Source organism: Pinus tabuliformis, chromosome 2_2 (assembly GCF_031772625.1).
Source record: "Pinus tabuliformis cultivar Carrire ecotype Pingquan chromosome 2_2, CPIR1, whole genome shotgun sequence".
NCBI classification, from domain to species: domain Eukaryota; kingdom Viridiplantae; phylum Streptophyta; class Pinopsida; order Pinales; family Pinaceae; genus Pinus; species Pinus tabuliformis.
Genome location: NC_142300.1, coordinates 1250912553 through 1250926859, shown reverse-complemented (window position 1 = coordinate 1250926859; position 14307 = coordinate 1250912553).

Below are 14307 nucleotides of genomic sequence, written 5' to 3'. Positions count from 1 at the left end.
GAAGCCTTATCGAATCATCATTCAAGGTATTCGACGAACACCATAGATGAAAAGTCATCACATGATTCGACGGGTCTTCGCCAGGATTTCCATTGAATTTAGGAATGTCCGAAGGAAGCTTGTGAGGAATCGCTGGCCACCAATGGGCATAGGCAATTGGATCGTTCGTCAATCGATGTAAGTCTGGTAATTCTAAAGTTGCCACGAATGGTAACTGTTGATTCAGGTTTGGCGAGGCGTACCCAGGATACGATGGAATCGCCTGAGCAGTAGGCCTTTGCATACCAGCATAATGCAATTGATGCTGGTATGACTGATATGGCTGGTGGACTTGACCACTGTAAAGTGGTTGATTTAACCCATTTTGAATATAGGGTTGTCCACTATTCGCAAAGATCTGTTGCTCAGATCCTTGGTACACCTGCTGGAACTGTGGTTGTTGGTACTGCACCATCCATGGCTGTGAAGCCATGTTCTGCTGTGCTATACTAACCGACGGACCAAGATACGGGGTAATTGTACCCGTTTGGACCTGTGTCGTCCCGGCAGTTGGCGATTGTGGTTGTGTTGCAGGGTCAAGGGGCTGTTGCATTACAACCTGGGGTTGACATACAACAGGCATCATTTGAACCTGCGACACGGTTACAATAGCTGGCGTCGTCAGGATGCTAGACATAGGTACACATTGTTGCATAGAATACACAACTCTTGGCTGTTGGGGTAACATAGGTACCCAACCACTTGTCGTAACTCCAGTCAAACCTGAACACTGTTGAGAACTGCCGTATGGGTATCCTCCCGGAGGGGGTAATGAAAGGGCATATTGCCCCCCATACGGTAGCAATCCGGAACTCAAGGGTATGGCTTGCCTTTGAGGACTGGATGGCCCAAATTGACCTCCATAGGAATCAATTTGTCTAGTTTCAACATAAGAATTATCGGGTATTATACCGGAAGAACAAACTGGAACAGACCACACTGTCGAAATAGTCCCTGGGTGGACTCCTTCTAGCTGTTGAGAGCTAGTTGGGACAGATGGTACGCCGGCAAACATCGTCGGAGTGGCGGCAGGGAGCTCTGCCGTCGCTGTGTCGTTCGACACAGTCCTAGATGTCGACGGTTGCTCAGACATTTTAAGTCTATCCAATAGACTGCCTAGCGATTCTACAGGAACTTCCGCTGGTGATGGACAAACTTCTGATGTAGAAGGAAAAAGAGTGACACCTACTCCAAAATGAGTTGGAGTATTTGCTTGCGGGTCCTCTACGATTTCCTCTATTGCAATCAAACCAGGTGGAAGAGGAAGACCGTCAGGTCCGTAAAAGATTTCTGGTGCCGAAGAAGGGGTTGTTTCGACAGCGACAGTTGTTTGAGCAACAAGACTCTCTGGACCGGTTACAGACGGAACTGGTTCAGTGACACAAGTACTTGTTCTCAGACCAGGATCAGTGTTACTGTCCCTCTGTGGCTGTTGAACTTCTTCAATAGAGGCAGGGATTCCAGAAATACTTGGAGTGACCGGGATCTCAGATGTTGTTGGAACTGTCGTTCTAACTTTAATGGGAGATTTTGACCCGGTCAAGCGAGTTCGCTTTGTCCGTACTACTTTCGATTCCGGAGACAAAGACGGTTGACTCGCAAGCCTCCGCGAACGACGGGGTTTCAATTGACTTTCTTCCACGGTTGCGGATTACTTGATCAACTAAAATACAAAAAGGGGAATTATATTTCCGTATTGAATTAATTTTATTAGACGCTTTTAGACACAACTTGCTTTTTCAGTTTTAAAGAGTCGAGAAAAAGCTAAAGATGACTCTAGTCTCCTTCGATGTTTTAACGAGCCCGAAGTGACAAATGCTCGGATGGACTTTTTCAGTTATAGAGTTTGAAAAAGGCCAAAAGAAACTGCTCTGGAGATCTAGGCAGAGGGTGTGCCAAACCTTTCGCGAAACCACAGAATACGTTTTACGGTATGGGTGGTCGATCTTCGTGAATGCTGTGTTCACTGCATCGCAATCAGTAGGGCGGCCAACACGGCTTCCTAAGGATAAAGGGTAAATGCCTATAGGGGTCTCCCAATATATACGCGACGGTACGTGGGAGCACAAGTCCGTATTAGTGCTATCGTCCCTCAGGAGGAATCACCCACCTTCGTAGAGATCGACAGTCACTACGTTTAACGACGCCGGAACACGTCTCTACCTAGACCTCTACTGTGAGCGTTATGTTGCAAAGCGTTGTTAGGTTCATTCAATATATTTTAAGTTGATCTTTTTAAAGTTTGCCTTTCAGGATCACCACGAGATGTATTGGTACAAATTCCTAAATGCAGTCTAAGATGATAAGCAAGCTTTATTCAATCTTTTCGACTTATGAAAATCTTAACTACTGAGGGAAAAGAAAGACATCATCTTTTCACACAGATCACAAAGCACACACTAATGCACTTTCTCCTAAATCAACATGCAAACTTACAAATGCAAAATGCAAAATGCAGGTACTTCTTTTCTCTTTCTTAATGTTGATGTATTACAAAAAGAAAGCTGTTGTATAATTTTGAATTCAATTTCAAGTGAAAACAAACAAGCTTGTCCAAAATCAAAAGACACCTTAAGATTTACTTGTTTCAACACTAGAAATACATAAATTCAAACCATATGACGAAAGCAAAAGCTCAATCAGCTATGAACAGCAAACAAACTAACTCTTAAGATCAATACGACACTTATCACAGGTCTAGATCTAAGAGGCCACAGCAAGACTAGTTCACTTTTCGTTATGGGAAACTGCAAATGATGTAAGAAATACACAAAGAACAATCACAGTTTCTTTATACAACCGAGGCGGAATAGTGGCAAGGAAAGTTGGTTTCAGATAGGTACATTGACTGATAACAGGCTGCAAAAACAAGGATGAAAACAGGGCAAGAAACAGCAGGGAACCCCAGTAGCACAAGGCAAGACTGGTTCAGCGCAGGTAGTACACTGTCAGTTTGACATTCAACGCAGGTAGCCCCTTCGGGAACTGCGCTGAAATGCAGACTGCCTTCACAGTGCCTGCACTGAAGAGAGAAACTTGCGTTTCTCTTGGTTTCCGGGTCACAGATTGCTCAAAAATTCACAGTTTTTGGCCAAATCAGAAGCTATCAATCAAGTACACACTAAAGGGTAATTAGGAGGATGAAAATCTATCACTAAGAGTTGTTCAGAGTCCTTGTGGATCAGCTCTTCAAATCATAAACATGCCCAGAAACTGAGCTAGAGTAGCTGCCCTCTACTTTGCATTTGAAAGATCCAAATGCAGTTCGATTCGGTACTCCCTGTGTTTATGAAATGAATAGCAAAAACACAAACAACCAACAAGATACGCTCCCCAGTGGAGTCGCCAATTTGTTGTAGGGAAAAGTATCCAATACGGAATGACCCTATCCCACTCTAAGGGTGATAGTACCTCAGCAACAACCGAAGCAAAGCTATCTAAGATTTCTTCTTTATGAAAGTAAAAAAGGGGAGAAAGGGATCCACTAACCGATGTCTTTCGCTAATGATTGATCCAATCTTCTCTCCTTGCTGCTTGCTCCCAGCTCCTTGCTCTTTCACTGGCCCAGCTACACAAAGATCCTGCAAAAAGGCAAGAGAGGGAAACTACAAGAAGCATACATTCATAATTGATTCAAGGATTAGAATAAATCAAATACACAAGTATAACAATACACCATTGAGACACATGCATATAGAAGAACCTCAAATGCTTTATTAATGGAAGAAGTAAAGTTCAGGAAGTGTTACAACCATAAAAGGCCCAATCCAGCAACACCTCCCAGCAGAAAGAAATCTCCTCTTCACCTCCTTCAAAGCAATCACCCAATAGCTCTAAACTCAAACCAACAGCACTTCCTTACATTCACAAAATTCCAGCCTCCTTAGACCTCATGAGAGAGCTCTATATATAGGAGTTTTGGAGAAAGGATGAGTCAGCTTGAGAGCTGACTAGTGTCCTCTCCCACTTCAGTTATTCTTCAGTCCTTGAGTCCACTTGGAGATCCTTGCTTCCACTTGGAGATTAAGAACCTCTTACTCATCACTAGGCGAATTCCTTGATCCAAGTGTCACTTTGGAAGCTTCCTGGGCACTGACACATTGAGGAATGAGACTTCCACATGTCAAAACTCGCTCAGCGCATGTAGCCTTTGTTGGAGTTGACATTCAACGCAGGTACAGAGTGGAGCACTTGACATTCAACGCAGATGCTCAGTGGAGCAGTTGACATGATCCAGAATTTGCTTGTTTTTGAGTGTTTTCAGGTGGAGAACTGATATTTAGTGCTGTGGTTTGCTGACCTTGTTCCTCTAGGGGTAGGAACAACATGTTTAGGGACTTTGGATCCCTTAAATTATGGACATTTCATGCTTCATGCTGTAAGGCACAAAAATGTCTATAACAGTACACTCTGTGGGTGTGTTGCATTTCAAAAAGCCCTTCTATGGGGTGCGATGGGCAAAAGTGACAAATGGCAGTGTCAATCCGCGAGGTGGAGAGGCATGGAATCTTCCAGAAACTTCTCCTGTGACACTTGCCTCTATGAATTCGACCAAGGATGAGTAAGAGATCATCAATCTCCAAGTGGAAGCAAGAACTATCAGAGGGAAGACACTAATCAAATCACAAGCTGACTCATCTCCCTTACAGATATCTATATATGGATCCCTCATCCCAGAGATCCGGAGGCTGGAATTTTGCATCTTGTAAGGAATTGTTGTTGGTTTCTTGAGACAACATCATAGTTTTAGGTGATCTAAGCTTTGTATGAGGTGAAGAAGGGCTTACTTGCTAAGAGGATGATGCTGGGTCAGAACAACTGGTTGTAACTCCCTTGGCTCTTTCTTGATTATCAATAAAAGTTATTCAAGTTTTCCTCCATACTCTTGTGTCATTTATGTTTTATGCATTTGTATGGTCAATTTACATTTGATCCTAGATTGTTTATGATTATAGATCCATGTTCTTGTATAGTGTTATGCTACTCTGATTCTGCAGGTACTCTGTGAAGCTGGGTGTACAAGGAAGCAAGTAGCAAAGGACTATCAGAAGAGAGAGGAATCGAACTAGGAGCCAAGCGCAAGACAGAGGTTGGTCTCCTCTATTCTTCTCTCATCTATCTTTCATAAAGGAAAAACGAAAGTAGCTTTACTTTGTTTGTTTCTAAGGTAGCTACCACACCTTAGTGGGATAAGCAGTTCTGTATAGACACTTTTCCCTGTAACAAAATGGCGACTCCACTAGGGAGCGACTAGGTTGTTTGTTTATGTTCCTTGTTGTTTATTTTATAAACTTACAGACGGAGCCTGAAGTCGAGCTAGGTAGCTTTCGAACTGCATTTTCTATGCAAATGCAAAGTAGATAAATGCCGCTTCAGTCAATCTCCGGGTTTTGTTTATGAATTAAACAACTGATTTACAAACTCTCTAATTGCCCTTGTGGTAGCTCTTGTAACCTCCTTAGATCTACCCCCATTGTTGATTTACTGATTGCCACTTGCTCGGCCAAAATCCCTGAACTGAACTGCAAACTGTGACCTGGAACCCAAGCAAAGTCTCGTCTCTGGCCCAGCGCAGTCTCTGTTCTGTGAATCTGAAATTCAGCGCACTTCCCGAGTGTAGTAGGTGCGCTGCATTTCAAGTTCACTGTGTTACAGGTGCGCTGATCAGACTAGGCATTGTTCCTCAGTTTTGGTTTTTGTGATTCATTCTTTTCAGTTCTATTCATGAGTTTTGCTGCCTGTAATCAATATACCTCTGTTTGAAACCCCTTTCCTTGCTGTTATTCCACCTCCATTGTGCAAAGAACTGTAAATGTTTTTGTGTATTTGTTGAGTCATTTTCAGTTCTCCTTTGCAAAAAAGTAACGTAGTTGTACTGTCGTTTCTCGATTTGAAAGTGTCGCAAGTGTCGTTTTCAGTCGTAGAAGAGAGTCTGATTGCTCTTGATAGTCGATTACCCTATTACTGTTGTATTTGATCTGGATTTGTAGTTTTTCTAGTGTCGAAAGCAAGTATTCATTTCCAAATCGCAAAGTGTTGTGATTGTCTTCATTTTTTATTTTGAAAAGAAACTTGTTAGTAATTGTCGCTTGAAAAGTAATTCAGATTTGCGCATTAGCTTTCTTTTTATCATTCACATATTAAGAAGGCTGAAAACAAATACATGCATGTGCATTTGCATTTAGACTGTTTGATTGGTTTGATTTAGGACAGTGCATATAGTGTGTGCTCTTTGTTCTTTATGAAAGAATTATGTCTTTCTTTCCTTAGTAGCTAGGATTTTCATTGCACAAAGAAGATAAAAGATTGTTTATCATCGTAGATTGCATTTTAGGAATTGTACATCTACATCACGCGGTGAACCTGAAAGGAAAATTTCTTAAGCAAGATCAACTATAAAATAAATTTAATGAATCTAACAACGCTTTGGAACCTAACGCACAACATCTAGAAGTCTAGGCTAGAGACGTATTCTGACGTCGTAAAGCCTGGTAACTGTTGTTCTCACTGTTGGTTGGGTGATTCCTCCACTTTGAGACGATAAGTGCCAGTACGGACTTGTGCTCCCAAGTACCGTCGAGTATATTTTGGGAGACCACAATAGGCTTAATCCTTTATCCATAGGAAGCCGTGTCTGCTGCCCTATCGATCGCAATGCACTGAACACAGCATTCGGGAAGATTGACTACCGTACCGTAAAAAGTATTCTACAGTTTTACGATTGGTTTGGTAATCCCTCTACCTAGATTTCCAGAGCAGTCCCTTTCGTTCCTTTTCAGAATCCTTAAAAGAAAAGGTCCATAGATGAGCACTTTTCACTTCAGGCTCATTAAAAATCGAAGGCGACTAGAGTCATCTTTTGTTTTTTCTTGACTCTTAAAAATTGAAAAAACAAGTTGTGTCAAAGCATCTAAAATTTATTTTAAATGGAATAATCATCACCCTTTCCTACGTTGATCTTATGTTGAGAAAATGGAATCCACCAACCAAGGAATTCCCCTTGGAGGAAATCCTAGTCCCTTCTCCTCTTGGGGAGATGTTGGTGCACCCCATATGGCCACATTGTCGCTTCCAGGATTGACAATCGGCTTGCCCGTATGGCTCTTCTCAACCTTTGTCGTTCAGAACACCGCAATTCCTGAACAATCGAGTCAGCAACTAGACGAATCCAGAGTTACCCACCAACCTTCTACTTCCTCCAATTCTTCCTCTCCTCCTTCCTCTTCGCTTGATGGGGATGGTAAAGCCAAAAATCAAGTATCTGAGAAGAAGAAGGAAAAGAAGAAGAAAGAGAAGAATAAGAAGGAGCCAAAAGCGAAAGGGGGCAACCAAGTGTCGTCTAGCGAAAATCCACACACTGCACCGACCAGGCCTAAATCTCCATGTGTCATTTGCAAAGGAGACCACTATCATAGAGATTGTCCCTGCATCCCTCGGATCTTAAGTTACTGGTCTCCTCGTTTGCACAACCCGGTGTCGTCAACCTCTAATGATCATGTTGAAAACACACCGTCGACTAATGAAAGTGAAGCCCCAGGACAAAAAGGAAAATATAGATTTCCTTGTAAACTGTGCGAAGGCGATCATGCCGTCCACTGTTGTCCCTTCTTAGACGAGGCTAAAAGAGTTTTGGACGTGTGTCCGGTTTCACCATTACGACTTCCTCCTGGATATAAAAAACTCTTGCCGAGTCTGTCACTAGTTGAAAATCTGGCTGACCCGCCCAGGTGGTCGGCCGAAGCATCTATCATTGAAGACGAACCATCTGAACCCATACCAGACGAAAGTCAAAAGGTCGAGGTGGCAATTGACCCGGTCTTGCCTTCAGAGGTTCCATCTTCAGATGATACAGTCACCGAAGAGAACAAGGATGACACCGTCCAAATTCTTTTCGTAAGCACAGACTCCGATGAACATGGGGGAAATTTACCCATTCCTTTACCACAGGAAGGAAGTTCGTCAGAGTCGTACTCGGCCGTCTATTCGGTCCCACCTCCAAGCAACCTAGTTGTTTCCTTCGACTGGAATCAACTAGGCAGACCCCGCTTACCGGCTAGTGTACCATTCCGAATCATTGCTCAAATATATAGAATGGTTATGGCCGGTACCATCATAGATGAAGGGGCTTCTGTGAGTATCCTTTCCTCGACTGCTTGGAAAGCGCTTGGTTCGCCATCGCTTTTGCCTGAGATGTGTAGGAATTTACAGGGTAAGTTCCTCAGAAAGAACACCAAAAGGACACCGCTCACAACCAGATCACAAATCAATACACCAGTATTTTTGACGTGGTTAAAACCCTCAAAGAGGGAAACAGTCCACGGCCTGCGCCAACGTGGCTACTACAGGCAATTTATTAATCAAAGAATGAAATTTTACATAAGCTTCTCTCATGCACGGATTACCCGAACAATGACCCTCCATGCGCTTTAAATAGAACTCATGGACCAATCGGGTGTCAAGCCACGGATCAAGTGTCGGTAATACCGAGGAGAGAGAGAACCGTCGGATCACTACATATCGTGACCGTCGGATTGTAAGTTACAAAATGTACAACGGTAAAGAAACACACTTTACCTAACTCTATACCTAACTCTATACTAGACCAAGTTGAACTTAACTATTTCCTATGTGTCGGAATATCCTAACATCCCCCCTTAAGAACAACTTGGGATAGGATTGAAGGATTTACAAATATGACACAATAGGAGAAGGAAGGAGGCACTAGAGCCTATCCCCCCTTAGTGACAACTTCCTGAACTCCAAGCATATATCGAAGTTTAGTGAACTTCGCCTCTGTGAGAGCCTTTCTGAAGATGTCTGCAACCTGATCATCTGTTGAACAATATTGCACTTCAAGAACATGGTCATGAATGAGCTTTCTGATGAAGTGCATGTGTAGTTCAATGTGTTTGCTGCGCTGATGCTGGACTGGATCTTTGCATAGCTGAATGGCACTTTGATTATCACACCAAAGTGTGGTTGGATGCTGCTGCTCAAAGCCAAACTCTGATAGGATCTGACGAAGCCACAAGGCTTCCTTACTAGCTTCCACGGCACCACGATACTCTGCTTCTGCTGACGAAAGAGAAATGGCAGCCTGTTTCTTACAAGCCCATGTAATAGGTCCTGAACCAAGAGTGAAGACATAACCGGCAGTAGACTTCCGATCATCAGGGTCACCAGCCCAATCAGAATCAGTGAAACCAACTAATAGAGGAGCTGCTTTGGCACTGTAATGAATCCCAAACTGTACTGTACCTCGAACATAACGAAGTATTTTTTTGGCTGCTTTCCAATGACTTTCACGGGGGTTTTGCATAAAACGAGCAACAAGGCCAACCGCAAAGGAAAGATCAGGACGAGTATGGGTTAAATACAAGAGTTTTCCTACAAGTTGACGGTATAAGGTAGCATCAACTTCAGGAGAAGTACAAGAGACTGAAAGTTTGACTCCAGACTGAAAGGGAGAAGGGGCTGGCTTACAGTCTTCCATGTGAAAATGACGAAGAATATCACAAGCATACTTGGACTGGGAAAGGGAAATACCCTCCTTGGATTGCAAGACTTGAAGACCGAGAAAATAGTGTAAGTGTCCTAAGTCTGTCATTTCAAATTTCTTTTTAAGGTTGGACTTCACATGGTTGATAAGTTTGGGATCACTACCAGTAAGAATAAGATCATCAACATAAAGAACAAGGATGATAAGAGAGTTGCCCACTTTCTTGGTGTAGACAGTATTGTCAGAATAACACCTAGAAAAGCCAGATTCTAAAAGAAAGCTATCCATTTTGGCATACCAAGCCCGAGGAGCTTGCTTGAGACCATAGAGAGATTTCTTAAGTCGACATACAAGGTTGGAGTCTGTTTGGATGAAGCCAATGGGTTTTTCCATATAGATTTCTTCATGCAAGTCCCCATGCAAGAAGGCAGATTTAACATCCATCTGATGGACTTCCCATTTTAAAGAGGCAGCAAGGGAAAGAACAAGGCGGATAGAGTTCATTTTGGCAACATGGGAGAAGGTTTCAGTGTAGTCAATGCCTTCAACCTGTGAAAATCCCTTAGCAACAAGACGAGCTTTATGTTTATCAACTTTCCCATCTGGTCCATACTTGGTTCTGTAAACCCATTTACATCTAACAAGTTTGCGTCCCTTTGGTAGAGGAACAAGATCCCATGTATCATTTGTCAACAATGAATGATATTCTTCATTCATAGCTGCTTCCCAATGTGGATGGCCTGAAGCTTCTGCAAAAGTGTCAGGATCATGATTTACTGGAGCTTGAGCCAGTAAAGAAGAGGCTCTTTCAAACTGAGAACGTGTACGTCGCTGATCTGTAGGATCACCGGCAAGATCACCTGCTGCATCTCGAGTAGCACGGACCCATCTTGGAAGTTGAGGATCCTGAGAAGGTGGGGGAGGATTGTCATCCTCACTTTCATCATCTGAAGAAGAAATGTTTTCAAAAGTAGAAGAGATAGGAAGAGGTGGCACATCCGCCGGACTAGGCTCGCAGGCCGATTTATTTTCATCAAATTTGACATCTCTTCTAATGATAACATTTTTGGACTTAAATGGAATAAGTCTATAACCTTTTACATCTTCAGAATATCCAACAAAAGTACATTTCTCACTCTTAGGTTCTAAAGCTTTATGCTTTTCATCTGGAATATGGGCCCATGCTTCACTTCCAAAAACACGAAAGTGACTTACATCTGGTTTAATGGAACTCCAAGCTTCTTCTGGAGTGATATTCTTTAGAACCTTAGTGGGAGTGCGATTGATTATATAATTTGCACAATTAATTGCTTCGGCCCAAAAACTAAGACTGAGTCCTTTAGATTGCAGCATACAATTAGCCATTTCCTTTAAGGTGCAATTTTTCCTTTCAGCTACACCATTTTGTTGTGGAGTGTATGGAACAATATGTTGCATTTGAATTCCATTTTCGGTGCAAAAGTTGATGAAGGTGTTTTTAACATATTCTCCACCATTATCAGTTCTTAGCTTAAGAATTTGATGTCCAGATTGTTTTTCAACAAAGGCTTTGAAGGCCAAAAAAGTGTTAAATACTTCGCTCTTGAGTTTTAAGAAGTATACCCAAGTGCGTCTGGAGAAATCATCAATGAAAGTTAAGAAATACTTGCAGCCAGAGAATGAAGCAACAGGAAGTGGACCACATAAATCACTGTGCACAAGCTGTAAAGGGGCTGAGGCGTGCCAAGAGGCACGTTTTTCAAAACTGTCCCGATGATGTTTTCCGAGTACACATCCGGAACAAACACCATCTCTGCAAGATACCATAGGAAGACCTGTCACCATATTTTCTTTACATAGATGCTGAAGGGAGCGATAGTTTAAGTGACCAAATCGCTCATGCCAAAGTTTGCTCACTTCATCATTATGAGCAACAAATACTGAGGGAAGATTTGATGACCCAAAGTTGTGAAACTTATACAACCTTGTGGAATCATCAGCAATACCAGTAGCTAGAATCTGTTTAGGATCTCTTAGATCCTTGATTACAACATCATGAGGTGAAAATTCAACAATTTTACCTTCACCTGAATGAGTTATCTGATATACAGATAGAAGGTTGCAGGATAAGGTTGGAACACATAATACATCATTAAACTGACCATTGTCTAGATGAACAGTTCCAGTCCCTACAACATTAAGAGATCTATCATCACCAACATATATATTTTTGGTGTTACAATCATTTAAAGAAGAAAACATGGCTTTGTTTTTGGCCATGTGATAAGAGGCTCCAGAATCAATGAGCCACTCATGAGAATGAGAAGAAGAAGATACATTTAATGCATAACCAGACTGAGATGATTGACAACGACATGCAGAAAGTGCCATTCCTGAAGATGAAGTTGAAGTTGAAGTATGCTCCACATGGATGTTATGTTTCTTCATTGCGGCTTCCAAGGCTTCCATCTTCTTAAAGCATTTAGATTCTAAGTGGCCATCTCGATTACAAAAGTTACAATGTCTATCAATCTTCTTCCATTTGTTTTTATTGGTCTTATCATTTTGCTGAAATGATCTTTCATTTTGAGGCTGAGTTTGCTTAGGACCCTTGTTTGGTTTAGGACCATTCTTTTTAGGATATGACTTCTTAGGATTCTTTGAATTTGGTTGCTGCTGGGCGGCTAACGCTTTCTTGGAAGAGTTTCCAAGATTAAGAAGACCAAGGTGTAAGAGTTTTTCTTGTTTTCTTATTAAAGAATCACAAAAAGAGTCAAAGGAAGGGGCCTTGTAGTCTTTTCCTTGACAAATGAAAGCTTCCCTTGTAGAATGGAAGGTGGAAACAAATACAGAGTAGGCTGGTCCCAACTTAGTAAGGATGGAATAAATAAGGTTACTATCTTCTTTCTTAACCTTAACACCTTCCAAGAGATATCTAAGGGTCTTGAATTTGGACAAGAAATCTTCAATGCAAGAAAAATTATTAGGATCCAATGTAAGCAACTCATTTTCAAGTTGATGGGCTCTAATTTCATTTTTAATCCCAAAAACTTTAGTGATTTTTTCCAATGCTTCATGAGGAGTTTCAAGTTCTGCAATATGGAATCTAAGATCAAGAGAAATAGACATCCCTATCAAACCACATGCTTGATCTTGTCTATTTTCCCATTTTGCAGCCTTGTCTTCATCTTTTGGTTTCTTCTCTTGGTCTGTGGCTATTCTGTAAAGACCTTTACTTCTAAGTAAATCTTCCATGTAGGCTATCCATTGGAAGTAGTTAGTGCTGTCAAGAATGACTTGGCATGAACTTTCCATTTTGTTTAAAAAAACTGAAGCTGAAGATGCTGAAAGTAAGTGTTCCAATGGATAGATCTCGAAAAATTAGGCGGTTTAAAAAAAAACGGCTCTGAAAAAGGCTTCCGGATGAAGAAGTTATGGCTTTTTGAAAAAAATTTGTTGAAGTTGCCGGCAAAGTGCGCGAATGTGCGGGAATGAAAAAATCCGCCCCCACAAAATGGAGACTTGAACCCAAGACCTCTACTCTCTTAAAATAGTTTTGAACCAATTGATCTATACAAAAAATTTGAGAGAGAGAGAGAGAGAGAGGGGGGGGGGGCCTTGGTTTGCGTGCTTGCCTTGAGAAAGCTCTTTTTCCCTACAAAACACAAAACACAAAACCCAACACGGACATGCAAAGAAAACGAACCTTATGGCTCGAAGTTAGCTTTAGCCAAAAAACTAGATATTTTCAAAAATGAACCTTACGGCTAAAAGTTAGCTTTGGCCGGAAACTAAATATTTTTCTCAATGTTTCTGATTTTCCAAGATCACACTAAGGTGCAGGGAAAAGAGCATACGCATGAGAAAAAAAACTTCCTTTCTGTTTCTGATTTGCCCAGATCGCACAGAGTCGCAGGGCAAAGAGCATACGCAAAAATGAAAGGTATAGATCCGGTAATAAAAAAGGCTAAATAAACAGAAACCGAAATAAGCAGAGAGAAAATAACAGTAAACTGCAAATAAAGATTGTATACCTCCAGATCTAAAAAATGACGCAGCTAGGGCTACCGGAAACCTTTTCGCGTGAAACGAAAGGGGTTCCTCACTGGAACAGATGCTCCGAACACAACAGAGCAGTCCTCTCGGCCCGAAAGCAGTCAGAAACAGCAGATCTAGGAAACGGCAGTCGAATGCAGTTCTACCGGCTTCAGATTTGGATCACCAACGGACGCGGCCCTCAAATAGCTCTGATACCATGTAGGAATTTACAGGGTAAGTTCCTCAGAAAGAACACCAAAAGGACACCGCTCACAACCAGATCACAGATCAATACACCAGTATTTTTGACGTGGTTAAAACCCTCAAAGAGGGAAACAGTCCACGGCCTGCGCCAACGTGGCTACTACAGGCAATTTATTAATCAAAGAATGAAAATTTACATAAGCTTCTCTCATGCACGGAATACCCGAACAATGACCCTCCATGCGCTTTAAATAGAACTCATGGACCAATCGGGTGTCAAGCCATGGATCAAGTGTCGGTAATACCGAGGAGAGAGAGAACCGTCGGATCACTACATATCGTGACCGTCGGATTGTAAGTTACAAAATGTACAACGGTAAAGAAACACACTTTACCTAACTCTATACTAGACCAAGTTGAACTTAACTATTTCCTATGTGTCGGAATATCCTAACAAGATGAGAAATCTAACAGGCTTTGACAAAGGAACCAGTCGACCATTAGGGATCCTTCCCAATGTGCCCATAACATTGAGAGGGAAAATCGTT